This window comes from Cryptomeria japonica, chromosome 2 (genome assembly GCF_030272615.1).
Source record: "Cryptomeria japonica chromosome 2, Sugi_1.0, whole genome shotgun sequence".
NCBI lineage: Eukaryota > Viridiplantae > Streptophyta > Pinopsida > Cupressales > Cupressaceae > Cryptomeria > Cryptomeria japonica.
This window is the reverse complement of record NC_081406.1, coordinates 261,560,392-261,580,256: the sequence shown is the minus strand read 5'-3', so window position 1 is coordinate 261,580,256 and position 19,865 is coordinate 261,560,392.

The window sequence follows — 19,865 nt, the reverse complement described above, 5'->3', positions numbered from 1 at the left end:
AAGAATCCCTAGATGAAGATGTCAATCAATGGCTGTATAAAGAAGAAGAAGATGACATGACAATATTGAGGTTACCCTTAGATCAGTATGGCATTGGTTTCAAAATGCTACAGAAACATGGGTATGATGGTACCACAAGCTTGAGACCACATAAACAAGGAAGACTAGAACATGTTTTACCTCAAGAGAACCTGAAGAATCAAGGGTTAGGATACAAACACATCACAAAGATAACAAAGGAAAGACAATGGACCCTTGACATATTAAATAGGCCTAGACTAGCTTTAGAAAAAATACCTCAATGTTAGTTATGAATGTGGGTATTTCCTCCATCTCATAGAAGTGAAAAAATAGCAACATACCCTAGTGAGGAATAAGAAAAGATCTCAAATGCCTTTTACAAGAAACTAATGTGGCATCATCCAACAGTATGGTACCTAAAAGACTTTCACGAGCAAATGTGAGACTAGGTTAGCACCTACAAATGTGGTAACAGAAACTGGGTTAGCACCTGCAAATGAGTCTAAAACCTGGATTCTACCAATGGATGCCATAATTCTACCAAGGGAAACAAACCTAACTCTACCAAATGAGTCAGATGAAGAAAGACTAGAACATCTTATACTAGGTTTGAGAGAAGTCTCTACCATAGAAAGAGGGGCCACAAGTTAGGAACAGATCCCACTATTTATTACTATAGCTAAATTTTTCCTATCACCCATTGAGGAACAAGATGGGATAAATGACATAGCATCAGATAGTGAAACATATATAGAAAGTGTGACAAATTCTCATTACTATGAATTTCTATCTCTTCACAATAGTAGCCCATGAACAATAGACACAACATATGACAATCAAGCACTTATTGATGATGTTATTGTCTACAAGGATATACAAATTCACCGAAGATCAAAAAATACATTCAGAATAACCAGGTGTGCATGATGTCAGAGACATCTCCAACAAAGGAAAGAAAGGATTTACCCCTTATACATTCACATTTAATTGACTAGGGGCAAGAAGAGTCACCAAATCTGAACTTGTTTGAAAATGACGAAGCTATTACAGAATTCCTTGGTGTCAGAGAAGGGTTTTCCTATGGTGATCATAAGGCAGGGTTTTTTATAGACTTGAATAGAACATCATAATTTGGGGAGGCAAGTTCCTCTATGTCAAAAGATGCAGATAAAAGTAATACCAATGGTAAAAGCAAGTTAGACAATCTCTCTATTGAACAAGAAAATTTTGCATTGCTTGTGGAAAAGACTGAAGAAATCAATATAGCAGAAGGAGGGGTTATACACAATATACACTTAGATAAGTCCTCAAAGCATGAGGAAAATAACAAGTTCATACAATTCTTCAAACAAAGCCTGATCAATTTCACTTGGTCATGTGCAGACATGCCAGGACTAGACCCAGAGTGTTGGCATTATAATAGACAATAAGAGATTGTTATCATTTCAATTAGGATATTGAGAAGGTTGTTGATAATTATGGATATAACTGATTAAGGATGTTTACTCTCTTCACAATATTATTTTGTCATTGATGTCAAGAAATTGATTTTCTGATTTAGTAGGATGTTGCCATATCTTAAGAAGTATGTTTTGAAGAGAATTGAGATGTCGGTAAAAGACACAGAAAGAATGTGATGAATAAGGGGAGGAATAAGTTATTCAATGGGAAACTATTACCGAGTTAGACAATGATGAGATCATGTTGTTTAGATTGTTTTGATATCCTACATATGTTATTGTTTGTAAGGTTAATACTATACTATGTTACCAAGCAAGGAATCTAGTCTGTAAAACCTAAGGAACCTAGTCGGTAAACCCTAAGGTTATCGCTATCGGTTAATGAAGGTGGAATGTCTACTGAGTGAAGTTTAGCATTTACCGAGTTGCAACCGAGTAATAATAGAATGCATTGGATGTATACATGCGTTATTTAATGATGGAAGCTGATGAGCTGGTTATGATTAAATGATTGATAAAACGTGTATGAAGTTTGTTAAAGAATCTATGGCAATGGAAGATCGACAGGAAGATCTACAGCTCATATTAAGCCACAATACCCTAGCACAAGTTCCAAGAAATATATGCAAGTTCCAAGGTGAGGTAAAACGTTTTCCGATCGAAGGATACATTGAACTTGGTCAAGATTGAAGATCTGATGGCTATGATTGATCATGGGAAATGTGATCAAGGAGATTCAACAGTTAGCAAATTGTTTATAAATAAGGAACTATTGATAAACAATGTATGCGAGAAAATGTAAGCACATGGATGCTACATAGTGATTACCAAGCACAGAAGCTTGAAGACCTGTTTGATTAATAGAGTATAGAGCCCAACAGAGGGACAAGATAAGTCCTATGACTAGATTGTATTGAGAAAATAGGAATCTGCTTTAGCATTTTTTGATGTGAAGTTGCAGATATATTTTATTATTGTTATTTTGTAAAGTGACAGAAAATCTCTTAACCGAGTGGACTTAACAGTCTTATTTGTAAAACCCTCTAGCAAGGTGACATTTTGATTGAGTGTTTGAAACCCTTTAACAAGGTCACTTCTAACAAGGTGAAGACCCTAACAGATCTGAGGGAAATCCCTTAACTGGGTCACATCTAGCAATGTGTTTGTAATCTTTAACAAGATTTTCTTTTAACTGAGCATACTCTAGAAGAGTATATTTCTTAGTGGGTCCGAAATCCCACAGTGGTTTTTTCCTATTTGGGTTTCCATGTTAAATCTAGTGTTATGAGTGTTGTTATGATTATGTGTTCTTAAGGTTGTATGTTTCACAGTTTTGATTACATATATTTGTTTAAGCTACCGAGGTTGAATCTGTTGAATATATTGAAGATTAAGTTTGTATGATTCACCCCCCCCCCCTCTCATCTTGTTAGCTTGGCATCTGTACTTAACAATTAGTATCAGAACTATCAATTGGTATCAGAGCTTTGGACTCCGGAAGAAAAAAAGTTTAAAGGTACTTGTGGAAAAGGTCCAAAGATGTATAAGAGGGATGCACCAAAGCTGAACAAGTCAAGCTTCTCTACATGGCAGAAAAGGATGAAGCTGCACCTATCAGGAGTTGGAGAATATGTTGTATATTATCTGGAGAATGATTTCATTACACCTAGCACCTATCCATTGACAATGGAAGAGATAAAGGCAAAGCAAGAACATATTCAAGCAATGATTGAAATAACATTTGCATTGACCGACTCAGAGTTTAATGATCTAGAAGGCTGCAATGATGCCAAGGCAATGTGGGACAAGCTCATATCTATGTATGATGGTGATGAACATGTTCAAAGAGCAAAAGTGGATAGTCTAAGAGGACAACTTGAATCTATGAGGATGAATGAAGATGAGAACATAACCCAGTACAGTACAAGGTTAAAGGAGATTGTCAATCAAATCAAAGGAGCAGGAGGAACCATTGAATAAAAGGATGTCACAAGTAAGTTATTGAGAACCCTTCTACCTGCTTATACAATCTGAGTCTCTGCAATCAATGAATTGAGGTATGTACCCAATATGCCAGTTTCTGTGGATGCTACTATTGGTAAGCTACATGCATTTGAATTAAGTAATTTTGATAACAGTGGGTCTTCGATACATGAAGTTGAATCTGCATTCAATTCTTTTCATCTTGTTGAATCTAATGATTACAATGATAGAGTGAGTAAGTATTCTGAAGGGAATCACAGTGGAGCAAGTGAAAGATTTCATAAGAACATGGAAGAAGTACACAAACTGTATGAGGAAATCAGAAAGCAAGAAGAGTTTGAAGCACTATTAGCCAGATGGTTACCGAGAGGCAAAGGTAAGTATAAAGGAAAACTACCTTTGAAATGTTTCAATTGTGATAAGATAGGACATATGGCTTCTAACTGTTCTGACAAAGATTCTACCGAAAAGAGAGATTACCAAGATGACAAACAGAAAAATAATCATTACAGAGGATACCGAGACTTCAGAAGAAGAGATAGAAAGTCATGCCTAATAGCCGATGATGAATCAAATGATGATAAATCAGATGAAATTGATACAGAGGAAGTAGTTTATGTGGCTATCAAAGATGGATCAGATGAAGAAAGGTATGAAGAAAAAGCTTTAATATCTCACATAAATGCTAATGATTCTTGGATCATAGATAGTGGATGCTCACATCACATGACAGGTGATAAACACAAGTTTGTTATGTTAGAAGATTATGATGGAGGTTATGTAAGATTTGGTAATGATACACCATGTCCAGTGAGAGGTAAAGGATCTATAACACTTCTTGACAATGCTAAATGTAATGATGTTTATTGGGTTGAAGGTTTGAAATACGATTTGTTGAGTTTAGCACAGCTAAACAACACAGGTTACCAAATAGAATTTTAGAAAAGAATTGTCAAAGTTCATGACAAGCATGGGAAGTTAGCAGCTACTGGGACACAAACAAAAGGTAACACATTTCATCTTGACTCAACTCGAAATAATTGTCTTTATGCAAAGATAGATGATACCTGGTTATGGCATAAAAGGTTTTGTCATGTAAATTTTGATAATCTGATCAAAATAAGTAAGAAGCACCGAGTAAGAGGTCTACCGAGTTTGGAAAAACCTGAGAATGCTATGTGTCGAGGATATTAGATGGGTAAGATGATAAGATCAAGCTTTACAAGTAAGTCCTACACTTCTAAGGGAATTTTAGATCTTGTGCACACTGATCTTTGTGGTCCTATGAAAGTTCAAAGTTATTATGGTGATAAATATTTCATATTATTAGTGGATGATTATTCAAGGATGATGTTAGTTATGTTTTTAAAAGAAAAATCAAAAGCTTTTCAAATGTTTAAATGGTACAAGGAAAGAGTTGAAAATGAAACAGGAAGACAACTGAAATGTCTTAGATCTGATAGAGGAGGTGAGTTCACTTCTGATGAATTTAACTTATACTACAATGATCATGGTATAACGAGGCAAGTATCTGTACCAAGAACACCCCAACAAAATGGGATAGCCGAGAGAAGAAACAGATCAATTGTGGATTGTGCAAGAACCTTGATGATAGAAAAGAAGGTACCTCAAACATTTTGGAGAGAAGCAATCAGCATTGCAGTTTACACCCTGAACAGAGTACAACTAAAGAAAGGAACCTTGAAGACACCATATGAAATCTGGTATGACAAGAAACCTAATGTAAGTTATTTTAAAATCTTTGGAAGTAGATGCTATGTACACAAAGATGATAGAAATGGAAAGTTTGATCAGAAAAGTGAAGAAGGAACATTTCTTGGTTATTCTTCTAGAAGTAAAACATTTAAATGTCTGATCAAATCATCTAACAAAATAGTAGAGAGTGCAAATGTGAAAATTGATGAATTTGCAGAAAGAAATGATGAAGGAAACTCCAAAGAACCAGAAGATTATGAAGGATTTGTATATGTTCAACCGAGAAGTCCTACCGAGAAAACTGCTGAAAGAAATGAAGAAAATATCCAGTTACCGAGTGATGAAGAAGATCATACAGAGCCTACTGAGCCTGTATTAGCCAAGTATGTCAGAAGGAATCATACATCAAGTCAGATTATAGGAGATAAGGATGATCTAGTGATGACAAGAAACAAACTGAGACAGAACACATGTCTGATATCTGTATTTGAACCAAGGATAGTGAAAGAGGCATTTAATAGTGAAGATTGGATAAATGCTATGACAGAAGAGATTTATCAAATCAAGAAGAATGACACATGGACACTGGTCCCAAGACCGAAGGACAAAAATGTAATCGGTACAAAGTGGATTTTCAGAAACAAGCTGAATGAAAAAGGTGAGGTCATTCGAAATAAAGCAAGACTAGTTTGCAAAGGATATGCTTAAGAAGAGGGAATTGATTATGGTGAGACTTTTGCACCTATGGCAAGACTTGAAGGAGTAAGAACATTGTTGGCATACGCTGCTTACAATAATTTCAAAGTATATCAAATGGATGTCAAATCTGCATTTCTGAATGGTATATTAGAAGAAGAAGTTTTTATTGAACAACCTGAAGGATTTGTTGAAGGAGAGAATACAGATCAGGTATGTAAATTGAACAAAGCTTTATATGGTCTGAAACAAGCACCTAGAGCATGGTATGAAAGATTGTACTCTTATTTAATGAAGATTGCTTTTATAAGGACAAGTAAAAACAACAATATGTACATGAAGAATGATGAAAATGGAATACTAATCTCAGCCATATTTGTTGATGATATTATCTTTTGTGGAAATGACTCTTTATGCAATAACTTTGGAAATGAAACGAGCAAAGAATTTGAGATGTCATTAATTGGTGAGATAAAGTATTTTATAGGTCTACAGATACTGCAAATGAAAGATGAGATTTTCATTACTCAATCCAAGTACATAAAGGAAATCTTGAAGAAATTTGGAATGGAGGATTCAAACCCAGTAAGTACTCCTCTGACTACCAACTGTAAACTATCAAAGAATGATGAATCTGCATCTGTTGATGAGACACTTTACCGATCTATGATTGGAAAGTTGCAATATGTTGTTCACAGCAGGCCAGACATAGCACATGCAGTAGGTATAGTTGCAAGATTTTCTGCAGATCCCAAGGAAACACACATGACAACAATCAAGAGAATTTTCAAATACTTGAAAGGTACTGAGGATTATGGCTTAGTATATTAGAAAGGAAATGACTTTGATTTAAAATTTTATACTGATGCTGATTGGGCAGGCAACATAGATGACAGGAAAAGCACAAGTGGTGGAGCTTTCTTTTTAGGAGAAAGACTAGTGAGTTGGCTTAGCAAGAAACAAGGATGTATTTCACAGTCTACATTAGAAGCTGAATATGTTGCTGCAGCATTAAATTGTACCAATATAGCATGGATCAAACAACTGTTGGAAGGCATAAATGAGAAAGTTACCGAGCCAGTAACTATATTCTGTGATAATACTAGTGCCATTAACATTTCAAAGAATCCTATTATGCACTCTAAGACAAAGCACATCTCTATCAAATATCATTATCTTAGAGAAGAAGCTCAAGAGAATAAAGTGGTGTTGGAGTATGTTAGTTCAAAGGAACAAATAGTAGATATTTTCACCAAGCCACTGCCAAGGGACACTTTTGAGTATCTCAGAAGTAAGTTAGGGGTCCTACCCCTATCTTCTACTCACTGACCAAGTTCGGTGAAAGCATCAATTCGATGACTCTAAAGAATATCTTTTAGGAGTTGATGTTGATTTACACACTTTAGGATGTTTTCTAAAGGTGTGCAGGAAACAAAAACAGGGAACAAGAATTGAAGATAAAATGCTCTAACCGAGACTGAGTTGATACCGAATAACAAAGGAATTACTTCACACAGGAAGAAATTATGTATTAGTTTTCTTTTGGCATTGTTGTCAAAGGGAGAGAAGACTAATGTATGGGGGAGAAGACTAATGACAGGGGGAGAGCATTTCAACAATCTGAGCAATCACAATCACATCAATCTGAATTCGATTTTTTTTTAGGTCAAATCAATTGGTTTTGCCATCAATGTCAAAGGGGGAGATTGTTGGCATTATAACAGACAATAAGAGATTGTTGGCATTTCAATTAGGATATTGAGAAGGTTGTTGATAATTATGGATATAATTGATTAAGGATGTTTACTATCTTCACAATATTATTTTGTCATTGATGTCAAAAAATTGATTTTCTGATTTAGTAGGATGTTGCCATATCTTAAGAAGTATGTTTTGAATAGAATTAAGATGTCGGTAAAAGACACAAAAAGAATGTGATGAATAAGGGGAGGAATAAGTTATTCAATGGGCAACTATTACCAAGTTAGACAATGATGAGATCATGTTGTTTAGATTGTTTTGATATCCTACATATGCTATTATTTGTAAGGTTAATACTATACTATGTTATCGAGCAAGGAACCTAGTCGGTAAACCCTAAGGTTATCGCTATCGGTTAATGAAGGCAGAATGTCTACCGAGTGAAGTTTAGTATTTACCAAGTTGCAACTGAGTAATAACAGAATGCATTGGATGTATACATGCGTTATTTAATGATGGAAGCTGATGAGTTGGTTATGATTAAATGATTGATACAACATGTATGAAGTTTGTTAAAGAATCTATGGCAATGGAAGATAGGCAGGAAGATCTACAACTCAAATTAAACCGCAATACCCTAGCACAAGTTCCAAGGCAAGGTAAAACATTTTTCGATCAAAGGATACATTGAACCTGGTCAAGATTGAAGATCTGATGGCTATGATTGATCATGGGAAATGTGATCAAGGAGATTTAGTGGTTAGCAAATTGTTTATAAATAAGGAACTGTTGGTAAATAATGTATGCGGGCAAATGTAAGCACATGGATGCTACATAGTGATTACCGAGCACAGAAGCTTGAAGACCTGTTTGATTAATAGAGTATAGAGACCAGTAGAGGGACAAGATAATTCCTATGACTAGATTGTATTGAGCAAATAAGAATTTGCTTTAGCATTTTTTGATGTAAAGTTGCAGATATATTTTATTACTGTTATTTTGTAAAGTGACAGAAAATCTCTTAACCGAGTGGACTTAACAGTCTTATTTGTAAAACCCTCTAGCAAGGTGACATTCTGATTGAGTGTTTGAAACCCTTTAACAAGGTCACTTCTAACAAGGTGAAGATCCTAACAGATCTGAGGGAAATCCCTTAACCAGGTCACATCTAGCAATGTGTTTGTAATCTTTAACAGTATTTGCTTTTAGCCGAGCATACTCTAGAAGAGTATATTTCTTAGTGGGTCTGAAATCCCATAGTGGTTTTTCCCTATTTGGGTTTCCACGTTAAATCCGGTGTTATGAGTGTTGTTATGATTATGTGTTCTTAAGGTTGCATGTTTTATAGTTTTGATTACATATATTTGTTTAAGCTATCGAGGTTGAATCTGTTGAATATATTGAAGATTAAGTTTGTATGATTCACCCCCCCCCCCTTCTCATCTTGTTAGCTTGGTATCTGTACTTAACAATTAGTATCAGAACTATCACAGAGTTGGTATTACACCACTTGCCATTATTACTAGGAATCAAACCGCACAAGCAAAAACTTAGAAAGATGCATCCACAGATCGTATACTAGTGAAGGTGGAACTACAAAAACTTCTAGATGTGGGCTTCATCAAACCTATTGACTATGTAGAGTGGATGTCCAATCTAGTACCTATGACTAAACCCATTAGGGGCATAAGAATTTGCACAAACTTCTGAGATTTTAAAAAGGCATGTCCTAAAGATGATTTCCCATTACCTAACATAGATATTATAGTTGATCTAACTGGCGGGAATGAAATTCTTTCACTAATAGATGGTTTCTCGGGATACAACTAGATCGAGATTGCACTAGAAGATCAACTTGAGATTGCATTTCCCTGTCCATGGGGAACATACTGCTGGAACATCATGTCGTTTGGTCTTAAGAACATTGGGGAAACATATCGAAGAGCCATGACAACATTATTCCATGACATGATCCATAGTATCATAGAGGATTATGTTGATGATCTACTACCTAAATCAAAAACAAGAGAAGGTCACTTGGAAATCCTTGCTAAGATATTTGATCGCTTAGAACAATATAATGTCAGATTAAATCCAAAGAAGTGTGTGTTCAGTGTCACAACCAACAAACTTCTATGTTTTATTGTTTCTAACAAAGGAATTGAGGTAGATCCAATAAAGGTCATATCAATCATTGATATGTAGCCACCATCAACACTCAAATAGCTAACGGGATTACAAGGAAGATTACAATCCATAAGAAGGTTTATAGCACATCTAGAAGATAAATGCCACCCATTCTAGCATTTACTTAGGAAATGAGTCACCTTCAAATGGACTGATCAGTGTCAAGAATCTTTTAAAGTTTTAAAGGACTATCTTTTGACTACTCCGGTATTAATTCCACCTACCCTAGGCAAGTCTTTATTAATGTATATTTAAGAAACAAACTCATCTTTGGGAGCTCTTTTGGCACAACATGATGATCAAGGAAAGGAAAGAACAATCTAGTATATAAGTAGAACTCTTATTGGATACGAGCTTAATTACACTCCCATAGAATGAGCATGTCTAGCAGTGATCTTCGCATCTCAAAAGCTTAGACACTATATGTTGAGTCACAAATTTCAACTCATAGCACATTTTGGTCCTCTCAAGTATCTATTGAGCAGAGGAACATTAGCTAGAAGATTAGCCAAGTGGTCATGATTTTAAGTGATTTTAACATAGAATACGTGGATAGAAAGGCAATCAAAGGGTATATTATAGAAGATCAATTGGCAGAAGCTCCCTTGCAAGACAATCACCCACTTCTAGTGGATTTTCTTGATGAATCTGTGTTTGCATTGACAACATCCACCATTTGGAAATTGTACTTTGATGGTTCTTACACAAATCATGGAGCAGGAGCCAGGATTCTTTTCATGACCCCCTCAAGGTGATCTTATCTCGAAGTAATTTAGAATCAATTTTCCCTATACAAACAATATAGCTAAATACGAAGCTCTCATCATAGGACTTTATACTGCTATATAGTGGAGGATAAAAGAACTACAAGTGTATGGTGATTCACAACTAATTGGCAATCAAGTGAATGATGACTATAATACAAAAGATGATAAACTGATACCTTATAAAGAAATGGTAGAAGATTGCAAACAACATTTTAGCAACATCACTTTTGAGAAGATTCCAAGAATACAGAACAAGGCAATGAAACTTAGTTCAAGTTCATTATAGAACAATTGATGGTACCAACATATGAGATTCTCTCATCAGAGTATGTTTGTGTAATTGTGGGTCCTGAATCCCTATGGTATAATGAGATATAAACATAGTTACACAATCAGTATATGTCTCCTGATCTGTCAATAAATCAAAAGAAGACTCTCATTCGTCAAGCATCTAGACATACCATTATTGCTGACACATTGTATAGAAAGAGCCTTGATGGAACACTTATTCGATGTCTTAAGTTTGAAGAAGCACAATTTTCCTTAAAAGAGGTACACGATGGAATTTGCGATGAACATTCAAGTAGCCCTACACTAGTGAAGAATGTACTGAGAACTGGGTACTATTGGCCTACTATAGAAAAGGATGCCTACAAATATGTACAGAAATGTAGACAATGTCAAGTGCATGGGTACCTCATCCATGTACCAACGCAAGATCTCCAACCTATCACATCACCATGACCATTTTCATAGTGGGGGTTAGGTCTTGTTGGTAAATTCAATCCTACTTCATCCAATGGGCACAAATTCATCTTAACGACTACCAAATATTTTACCAAATGGGTCGAGGCAATCCCTATAAAATACACCAGTGGTAAGCAGATAGAAAAATTCATGCTTAACTACATCATCTGCTGGTATGGGGTTCCAATGTGTATAGTGACCGACAATGGACATCCGTTTAAGAATCTAGAAATGAGAGAACTATGTGAACAAATCCAGATACAATAGAGATTTTCAATGTCATATTATCCACAAAGTAATAGACAACCAGAGGCAACAAGAATAGGGGTAAACACACCTACAGGTGCAACACCTTATTCATTAGTGTATGGTACAAAAGAAATTATACCCATTGAAATAGAACTACCATATTTAAGAGTCTCCTTAAAACACATCATATCAGAGGAAGACTATCAAGTTGCAAGATTGCAAGAACTTGAAATGCTTGCTGAAAAGAGACAAACCACTTTAAATCACTTGCAAGGATACCAGAATAGACTAAGAAGGAGTTACAATAAACGAGTAAGGCCAAGGAATTTTGAAGTAGGAGATCTAGTTCACAAGGCAAACCAAAGGAAACTAGCAAAATATGAAAAGCTAGGAAAGTTTGAACCTAATTGGCTATGTCCTTTCATCATAACAAGGGTCATAGGAAACATAGCATATAGCTTGGCTACTATGGAGGGAGATCCACTTCTTGAACCTAAGAACAACATGCACCTGAAACGATACTACATCTAAGGGTTGGATTAGTTTAGGTTTTATTTTTTGCATTGCACATCATTTTCTTAAAATAGCTTTGCATCGTATTAGATTTATCTTTCAAATACATTGCATTTACAAAGTTTCTGCATTTTCATATAGTAGAATCAATAAAACAAGGCAACTATCAAAATTTATCATTTGTTTGCATTCAAGAAAAACAAGGGTCGCCTCCTTTCTTAGATATTTGGACATGGAGTTCTTGAGATCATAAGATCATTCATTTTCAATATCACCCCGTGACGACGCTTTACCTTTGGTTGGGCAAAGATTTCACTATTTGATACTTGTTAACCCAAAATCTATCAATTTATATGTCTTACACATTAAAAAATCTCTAATTCATTCTAGACACCTAGTTGATCATATGACTAGTGAAAATTCTAATATTCTGCTTCAACATCACTGTAATTGTCATACCCCAATGGATTTCATTACTTACAAGTCTAGACAACAAAATAAAAAGAAAAAGTGTTATGCCAATATCTATCTCAAGACAAAAGAGCAATGATATGTAACTGAATTATCATGCATATAAGTGCAACAAAAAAGATTGACTATGGGAACATGTGAATAACTCCATCAGGGCTATGGACGCTTGTTGGCAATGGAGCAATATTCGAGAGATTATGGTGTATAACCTTATCGGAGCCCTTAAAGCTTGCTAGCAGTGAGGCTCTATCCAGGCTGCTTTTGAAGTTAGAATAATCCATGTAGCTAGTCATATAGGATGCCAAGGATCTTTAGTGAACACAAGAGAGGGAATTAACTCACATGCACACACATGGACAAAAGAAGATCAAAGTTTCGATAATCAATGGGGGAAGTTTTCTGCATCTCCATTTGTAAATCCTAGTCACTAAGTGTGTTAATTGTATGTTCCAAGAGATCTTGAGGATCAATTGACCACTTATCTACGAAATGTCTTGCACCTCCAATTCAATTGGTGTATTACAAAATGCTAAACAAACACAGTCATCCTTGTTCGAATAGGAAATGCATCTTCATCATGCATATTGCATTAACATAGGTCATGTCAAAAAAATTTATTGTCTCCATGTGTAATTATCTAGATCATCATATCATAACAAGTCTGCATACTGATGACATAGCTGAAAAAATCCAAAAAATTCATATAAAGTCCTTAAAAAATCCAAAAACATTCAAATAAAGTCCTAAAAAATCAACCAAAAACATTCAAATAGAGTCCTGAAAAAATTCAAAAACATTGAAAAACACAAAAACCCCTAAAATGCATAAAAAGTCCTAAACAATCAACCAAAAACATTCAAAATCAATCCAAAAAATCCAAAAAATAAATAAACAATCAAGAAAAAAAACTTGCAATAAAATATCTTGCAAGAATCAAACACCCTAGCAGATATCCAACAAACACTTCACACGAAGTTCGTAAAGGATACAACTATCTAATCAAACATCTGCAATCAATTGATCAAACTGTCTTATCAATCGTATCAATATCCATATCAAGTTATCATTATCTTGTCTTAAACAAAGATGGATACACTCAAAATCAGATAGGTCGGTCTTAAACAAGCTCCAAACTTTTTGAGATCAGACATTATCAACCATCACATCAAGCAATCAAGAACGATGGCACAAATTAATATAGCTGCTGAATTTTGTACTAGTTAGTCTTTATCTTTTATCATTTGGCAACAAATTATGTACCTATGCTACTCAAGGATATCCACAAGTGACTAGAGGAGCCATGATGGGCATTATCTTTTTATTTATTTGCTATTTGTGGTGTGAACCAATGAAGTTCTGGGATAGATGTTATGGGTGTCTGTGATAAGAGCTTTCATATTTTTAAAATGTCACACATACCTCGACCCCTAGCATTATTCTCAGAATGGAGGGTTCACTCCTTGTCTGCTACGTGTTTGTTTCTTCAATGAGATATCTTTACATCTTGGTTCCTTATACCATGATGTGCAAAGCTCCATTGTTACATAATAAGGCTCAGTGATGAATATATTGCGCTATGAATAAAGGCACAGAAGTTCATGTATCCATCATCAATCTTTCCATTTCATTTTCTTATTTCATCATGTTGATTTTGTCTCAAGATCATTCTCTCATTAAGCATCTTTTCGCAAATCAATTATGGCATTCAATCCTCTAACATGTTCTTTCATCAATTCTCTCTAATCTTTCATTCTCATATTTACTAACATTTCTTCAACTTACTAACATTATCGTTAAATTGGTCTCAGTTCCATAATTTTTCGACCAATTTTCTGAGGGGGCATCCTACCTCGATCTCTTGATATATTGGGGCAGAAAATTTATCATTTTCTTTGAAAGAATGTCGTTTCAACATTGTCTCAAAGAGGGGCAAATGTAGACACCTAAAAATATCTCATTGATCATGCACTAATTATTCATCTTAATTGATTAAATAATTATTTAATTATTTAATTAAGTTAGTTAATCTTATTCTTCTAGGTTCATATTTCTTCATAATATTACTATTTTTTCTATTTCTATTTCTAATCAATTAATCATTTAAACCCTTTTCTAATATTAATTAAATACTTATTATTTAATTAATTGTGATTTAATTCCTTTAATTGATTAATCTTTAGTATTTAATTAAATTCAATTTCTAAATAATTAAATAGTTTCTTTAAATTATTTAATTAAGTAATTTATTCTTATAATTCAAATTCAAATTCCAAATCCCCAAATTCTAATTTTGTTTAATTTCATTAATTCTTCTAATTCAAATTCATATTCATATTCTTCTAATCATCTAATTTCATTACATTTGCATTTCAATTTCATTATTTTAAAAATCATATTGAATTCCTAAATCAAGTTTGCATGATTTCAAAGATCAAGTCAAATTTAAATAAAAACAAAATTCAATTAACATTCAAAAATCAAATTGAATTATAAAAATTCATTATCATACAAAAATTCAAATTGAATTCCTAAATCAAGTTCAAAAGCATGCAAGATTGAATTGAATTACAATCAAATATCCTAGAGCACATGTTAAATTAATCAATTCAATTAATTGATTAATTAAATCATTCCTTCAAATTATCTCCAATGATTTATTTTTATCTTCTTATTTGTTTTTTTCCAAAAAGCATTCAATCAGTCATCTCTAGTTAACAATTCAATCTATTTTAATTGATTAATTCAATTAATTGATTGATTTAATCATCTCTTTAATTCTCCTCCAATCATTCTTTTTCATCTTTCAATCAACTCTTTCTCAATCAGTTAACTCATTTATCTATTCAATCAATTGAGTTCTATCTCTCAATCATTTGGTTTCACGTTCAAATCAATAGTTTAACTATCAATCAGCCTTTGAGCTCACTTGAGTTCCACCTCTTATTGAATTCTCTCAAAAAATCTATAATTTCAGGATCAATTCTCCATTTTTAACAATCATGAACTTCAAAATCTTGTGTCATTTGCAAGTTAGTAGTGCAATCTAAGAGTCGTCATACCATAAAGAAGAGAAGAACAATGGAAGCTATGATGCAAAATAGGGAGTTTTATATCATTTAATTGATTTATTTATGCATGTATTTCGTTGATTTATGTTTAGGATTTCTTAAATAGTTAAGGAATTCGTGATTTTCCTTATTTCCTATTTAGTTATGATAATTTTAGGCATGAAAACAATTACTATACTAGAATAAGAATTGGGGGATGATTTACTTGCTACTTCATCACTTACCCACTTCCCTCAAGCACACATAAATGAATAATTTTCAGAGGACCAACTTGTAGCATCTGATAATTTTCTCGTAGCATCTGAACAAGAACCCTTTGCATCTCATTTGGAAACCCCTAATTCTTAGCCATAAAGTCCTCTTTATCCACCTAAATTTAAGACCAACAAAAGGAAAACCCTTGTTCTTCCTCTTCAACTAGCGGGAAGATTAAGAAATAAAATATTATAAATCAAAAGTATCCAAAGAGCACTCACATTGCCTTAAGAGCAAGGGTATTATTGGAGAGAAAAAATCTCAAAAGAATTTTTTTTTAATTTTTGAAATTCACTTAGAGAGGGGAAGTTTGTTTAGGGACATAGAACATGATATTATGAAAGAAAAAATCGAAAAGGTGCATTTACCATCTATCTTAGAATATGAATCAAAAGAAGACCCTTTCATAGCTAGAAAGAAACCTAAGGCTCCAGAAAACCTAGGGCCACATAAGGACTTGGTTTCTCCTATTGAGTTCATTGGGAGTTTTAGAGTGGAGTATACCCTTGAAATTTTCTCACAAAAGAAGATGAGAACAATGAGTTATGGTTAGCTCTTGGGAGGATTTAGGAACTGAAAGAACAATCAAGGGAACAACAAGAGAGGGAGATGAGATTATAGGGGAAGTTCAAGGACTTAGAAACATAATTGAGAATTTATCAATGGGATGGTCCAGGGCTAGATAAGCTAACACAAATAGCTATAGTGGAATTAAAGAAGAGTGAGCCAACTCTTGCTCAAAAAGCCAAACCTCCTATGCCACTTGTATTGCCAACAATGTTAATATCTGGATTTGCATTAAGAGATGTAATAATGGAATTTGACATGTCTAAACAGAACTAGGAAAAGAAAAAAGAAGACATTAAGACTAAGTATGAAGCAAAATTACAAGAAATAGACTTGGAGGTACATAAATTGATAGTTAGCATAGGAAAACTAGTTGACTTGACAAATCAACTAATGATTTATAGACCACCAACTTGAGTATATGCCTTATACTTTTAGGAAGAACTATGTTTCCAAATTAACCAACTAATCAGTGACTTTCCTATCTCCATCATTACACCATGGTCATTCTTGACCACTTAATCAAAAGACACTCCAAAGATGTAAGACCAGATGTGTGAGTTCTATATGCATAACCTAGTTGTTCCCTATAATACCACATGGAACCCCTTCATATATGTAAGGGATGTTCAAATTAAATCTCTTATATCCTATATCAAGAATCTACAAAAAAGGGTAAAATTGTTTCATAAATACTAGGAGAGAAAAACTAGTCCCTCTATAGATTAGAGAAGAGACAACCAAGCTTGATAAGATTGTGGATGAATGGGTAGAACTAATTGATAAACCAAGAGTGATTGACAAAATTATTCAATGCAGGGAAAAGGACTACAAGAGATTCAAAGAACTTGTAACAAGACCAAAGAAAAATGCATTGGGAATTTGCCAAAATAGGTGGAATGAGCTCACCTTAGAACTAAAAAGAAAGGAACCCTACTAAGTCTAAAACTACATTGCATCAACATAAAGGGAATATAGGTACATCAAAGCCTCAATAGATTGTGTTGGATATGATGTTGATGATTATGAGTGTTATGAGTGGTTGTCATTGATGTCAACATAATAGTTGTCATTGATGTTATTGGTGTTAGTGATCCAAAATATGTGTTGTCAGAATCCTTGGTGCTCTAGAAGATGTGTTGATGGATTAATGTGTTGTTGGATATCCAAATCTCTCTGGTTATCAGGTATGGTGTTGATCGATGGTATTCATGTGTATTTTGGTTCAACTCTTATTTTTGGTGTACTCGACAATGAGTTTTGGATACAAATTAAGTCTATAATTTGAGGATGTGTAGCGGCTTCGATGTAGCATGTGAGTCATGATCTGGGTTTGAAATTTGTATTGGTCGTAACATGTTGATGTGTTTTATGGCATGTTCTACTTCTCATTCCTTCCCACCGCCAGAATGTTTAGTGTTGACCTATTTTATATCTCTGTCCTGGCCAACATAGTATATATGCTTCTCGAAATATAGTATATATGTGGATGATCTGGATTGTTGGTAAGAGACACTACATGTATGTTGAAATGTTGTCATTGATGGCAACTCATATCAGATTTGGCATCAGCAGTTCATGTTTTCATCATTCTTAATTATTGATTGAAGATTGATCAAGTATCTGTGTGGTCTAGTGAGAACAGTGTATCCGGTAGTATACAGTTTATTGGCTAGTAGATTGTTTTGGTTGAGTATTTTACTTTGTAGATTTGAGAATGTATTGCGGATATCCAATTTACCTTATTCCAAGTTTTTGGCCTCCGATGTTAAGTTTTGTGCTGGTTGGTAAGGTTCAGTAGATTGGTTTTTGGTAAAGACAATGGTTATTAGTGGTAACATGTGGAAACACATTATGTAGATCTTGCGGATCAATTTTGGTGAGTGTTTATGTGTTACAGATCAATGATCTAACATATGGGAAGCATATGGACATTTTGTTTTGGTCCGCTTAGTTGTGTTTGGATCGGATTGAGCCGACTTGTGTACATGTTTCATCTTTTGTGAAGTGTTCTTGAAGCCGACTTGGTGGTGACCTAAGTTGGTGATGTAGATATATAAGATAGGTTTATTTGATCATTTTGGAGATTGATGGTTGTGTGTGAATCATGTATGAGTGATTGGGCACAGTTTCGCATGCGCATGATGAAGATTTGAGCTCCAGTATGTTGCAGAATATCATAACAGAGCAGTTCTACAAAGTTCAGTAAGATACAATATTGTGTGCTTAACTAGAACTATTCAAGGCATTTGTAGATGTTATTTCATAGTTCATCTTCATGTATATTACCTTTGTAACTCTTTTTTAAGGTAGTGAACCTTCCAGGTTGTAGCCCTTATTGTAAACATTGAGCAGTTAGCTCTAGACAATGCACCTAAAGCATGTGCATTCCCCTTATGTAATATTTTTATACTTCTAACAGAGTATATTAATATTGTGGGTTTGAATCCCAACATGGTTTTTCCATTAATCATGTTTCCATGTAAAATTTTTGGTGCTATGGTGTGATGATCTTTACTTTATGTTTCTGCACTTTAATTTCTCTTATATGCATTAAGTGGTTTAGAGGATAGATTGACAAAGTTAAAAGTTGTAGAACATTGATTCACCACCCCACCCCCCCCTCCCCCTCATAGTGTTCTTTGATTCCAACAATTAGTATTAGATCCTAGTTCCTCAGAGGAAGCCTAACAACTTGAGGAAGATCCGAGAAGAAGAATCAATGGATTCTGGTAGTCTTAGAAAGAAGTTGGATGTCACTATTGAAGATCTTGATCATGCACAATATGAGAACTAGAAAGTGAAAGAAAATCTCAAAGATGTTGAAGAATACATTGAAACATTGAAATATTAGTTTAACAAATCAAGGGAAAAGAGAAAGGAACTTGTTGATTAGCTTATGTAGAAAGAAATTCAAAACATTAATGAAGAAGCCTTGAGGGAAAAGACAAAAGAATGTGATAGATTAGCTAGAGTCAATACAGTTCAGAAGAATGAAATGGAAGGCCATTGTGATGACATTGACAAAAGAGATTGAAGAAAGGAAGAAGAATGAGGAGAAGCTTTCTCACTCCCTGAAAGAAAAATCTAAAGAATGTTGCAGACTTGAGAGTGAGAATGGACAACTAAAGCTTGACCTACAAGATGCTAGACAACATGAGGAAGATCTTGAAAGGCGGATCATTCTTATTAGATATGATCTTGATGTTGCAAATGAATATAAGGAGAAGTTTTGGATCAGTTCAACTAAGCTTGATGAAATGCTTGCAAGTCAAAATAGCCCTAATGATACACAAGGTCTTTGTTATGAGAAAGGTGAAAGTTCCAAATCAGCACAACAAAAGAACAAGTCAAGAAGGCCTCCAGTAAGATAACCTAATGCTCATAAATTTAATGGCAATTGTTTTATTTATAATAAATTTGGTCATATGGCTAGTGAATGCAGAAATAGGATGATCAATAAT